This window comes from Entelurus aequoreus, linkage group LG22 (genome assembly GCF_033978785.1).
Source record: "Entelurus aequoreus isolate RoL-2023_Sb linkage group LG22, RoL_Eaeq_v1.1, whole genome shotgun sequence".
In the NCBI taxonomy this organism is placed as follows: Eukaryota; Metazoa; Chordata; class Actinopteri; order Syngnathiformes; family Syngnathidae; genus Entelurus; species Entelurus aequoreus.
Genome location: NC_084752.1, coordinates 10,546,489 through 10,549,537, shown reverse-complemented (window position 1 = coordinate 10,549,537; position 3,049 = coordinate 10,546,489). Strand labels below are relative to the sequence as shown.

Below are 3,049 nucleotides of genomic sequence, written 5' to 3'. Positions count from 1 at the left end.
GCTTGACTGAAGCAACGAGAGAAAACTAAGAGATGTGGAAAAACTAAGAGGAACAATCTGCATGATCAAAAACAACTACCTTAGCCAAGAAAGCATTACCGTATTTTTCGGACTATAAGGCGCACCAAAAATCTTTTAATTTCCTCAAAAATCGACAGTGCGCCTTATAACCCGGTGCACCTTATGCATGTATTAATTTTGGTTGTGCTTACTGACCTCCAACCAATTTTAATAGGCACATGGTGTAATGATAAGTCTTACCAGGAGACAGCAGTCACACATCAGAGAGACGTGTAGACTGTAGGTTAAAGCCTGTTGACACTAGCATTTAAGAGCAAAATAGTTTATGTTTTATTGAGAATACAGAACATTACACATGGCGCTCAAAAATCTGTCAAAATGTTTTAGCACGACGTAAGCTACGAAGCCGCACCGCTTGATGGATTGACGGAGCATTACAGCTACCATAGTCAGATGTACTGTGCTTCAAAATACCAATAATATTATGGTGTGTGTATAAGAATCCCAAACTGGCACTTATTCATAGACATTCTCGGGTGTTTTGTTTCACCCTATTATGCAAAAACACATTTTCTTACCTTTTGGTACCTGCTGTTGTGTATTTGGGTGTTACGGCGCACGCCCAGTCTGCTTCCCCCTCCACTGCGGGAGCACAGAGAGGCTCCGCTGACAGGACACGCCCCTGCTCACGCTGAGAGCAGCACGCCCACGCAGCTACAAGCCTGCAGACGATCAGCAATCCGCACACCTGGAACTGATGAGGGCGAGCTGCTTAAAGGACCAGTGGACCCAGGGATCCTGGCGGGAACTTAGTTTCTCTATGGTGTACCTGTTTTCCTTCCGTTGCCTTGGTTTCGAGATGTGCGTCTCGCTCCCTTGGACTTCCCCCCCCCCCGGATCTCGACTCCCTCGCATGGACTCGGACTCTTGACGCTTCTCTCTCGCCCGGATCACCTGCCTGTCCCATGGACTCCCGTGTTCCTTCGCTCTCATCAACACTTGATAACACACTTCAGCTATATACACACATAGTCTTACACCACACACTCTTGTATTTTGGTCACACACTCCATTCTATAGTTTAGTAGTATTGTTTGTTATTATATATATATATATATATATATATATATATATATATATATATATATATATATATATATATATATATTGACTACATATAAAATAAATTATTGAACATTACTGCCCTCTGGTGTCTGTTGCCGTCACCTCCCCTTAGTCAAACATAACATTGGGATCTGCATAAGTTACAAAAAATTGTGCACTTCCGCCATTGTAGTCCGCGCCAGGGTCAATAAGCTCCTTCTTTTTTCCTCCATCCTCTTGTTGCGGGGCATCCATCCTCCGCTATTGCCATTTCTAATATAAAGTAGCACAGACCTGGGCAAAATAGGGCTTGCGGGCCACATGCGGTCCATTAAGATTTTCAATCCGGTCCGCCGGACGTTCTACATATTTTTTTTAGACCTTTAACTTCAAAACTGTCGCCTCCATTATGATGTGCAGTGCTGTTTTTAAATGAGCGTTAAGTCTTCATCTATAGAAAGTATTTCAACGGTTGAAATCTGTGATTTTGAGTGTTATAGGAGTTATTACGGTAATCTACGTCACATCAGCTCAAACCAGGAACAAACCAGAGTGTCTGCATAAAAGTGATAATATATCATATTGTAGGTGTTTACTACCCTTTGCTTTCATATTTTGCTGTTTGTTACATTTTTGTTGTGTTTTGCTTGATTGTAAAAGACTATGGAGGAGCTGGTCTAAGAAGTAAAATATGTTCATATGTTGTTAATATTTAGTGTTTTATTGTCCATAGTTAATATTGTAAATCCCCCTTTCTTTAATTTAATGTACATTTTGGGTGTCTCATTCAGTAAAAAAACGTAAAATTCCATTCCGTTGTTTTTGAGGTGGTCTGACATAACTTTTTTAAAACTCTATCGGACGTCGTGACTTTTGGTGTTAGTGTTCCTGAAACTAAGGATCAAAACACACAAACTGTACTGCAGATTTTTACAGCTAAATGTGTATATATCAATTATATTTCATAAAATATTTCACTGTCAGCTTGTCAGCTAGGGCACTATAAATAAATGCAGTGTCAGCCATGGGGGATCACCGTTTGTGATCGGCAATAAACGGAAGGAAAGATGTACAGAGACATCCTGGATGAAACCCAACACTTCCTGTCCGAACTGATGGAGCTTGAGGGGTGCAGCAAAGAGGAAGGAACGAAAGTGCCCAAAGATAGGTGTGCCAAGCTTGTGGCACCTCCTTCAGCCTTACTGCCCCACCTGATCCCTAAGATCAGCCGATCAGCTGCTACTGACGGTCCCTGACACAAGGCTGAAGCTTAGAGGTGACAGAGCTTTCGCCGCTGCTGCTCCCAAGCTCTGGAACGACCTACCTCTGAGTGTTAGACAAGCTTCCTCTCTTCCTGTTTTTAAATCTCTCTTAAAAACATACTTTTTTTCCATGGGTGATATCCATCCTGCTATGGCGCCCCATAATACACCTGCTGTGAACCTGTTTTTATGTTTTATTTATTTATTTTTTATCGTGTTCCGTTTGTGTTGTGTTGTGTTTGCTCGGTTCTCGTATTATCTTTTAACCTGCCCATTGTACAGCACTTTGACTACCCCTGTGGTACATTTTAAATGTGCTTTATAAATAAAGTTGATTTGATTTGATCGTATTCATATAGACTGTAATTGCTGCCAAAGGTGCCTCAAGAAAGTATTGAGCAAAGGCAGTAAATACTTATGTACATGACATTTTTGATGTCATAGTAGAGTTTTAATTTGCACTTACAGATGTAGCGACCAACTGTAGTTACTGACAGTGGTTTTCTGAAGTGTTCCTGAGCCCATGTGGTGATATCCTTTACACACCGATGTCGCTTTTTGATGCAGTACCGACTGAGGGATCGAAGGTCCGTAATATCATCGTTTACGTGCAGTGATTTCTCCAGATTCTCTGAACTTTTTGAGGATACTACGGACCGTAG

General features: G+C 41.4%; 1 protein-coding gene across 5 annotated transcripts in view; it reads right to left on the bottom strand.

The window, feature by feature from the left end:
• Nucleotides 1–725, bottom strand: part of card14 (caspase recruitment domain family, member 14) — a 69,266-nt gene extending 68,541 nt beyond the window's left edge. The window contains exon 1 of one of the 5 annotated variants that reach the window (XM_062032363.1): nt 600–725. The gene's annotated coding sequence lies outside the window, so the exon portion shown is untranslated. The remainder of the gene's footprint in view (nt 1–599) is intronic. The other 4 variants (XM_062032359.1, XM_062032360.1, XM_062032361.1 and 1 more) reach the window with 4 other exon arrangements.
• Nucleotides 726–3,049: the final 2,324 nt, after the last annotated feature.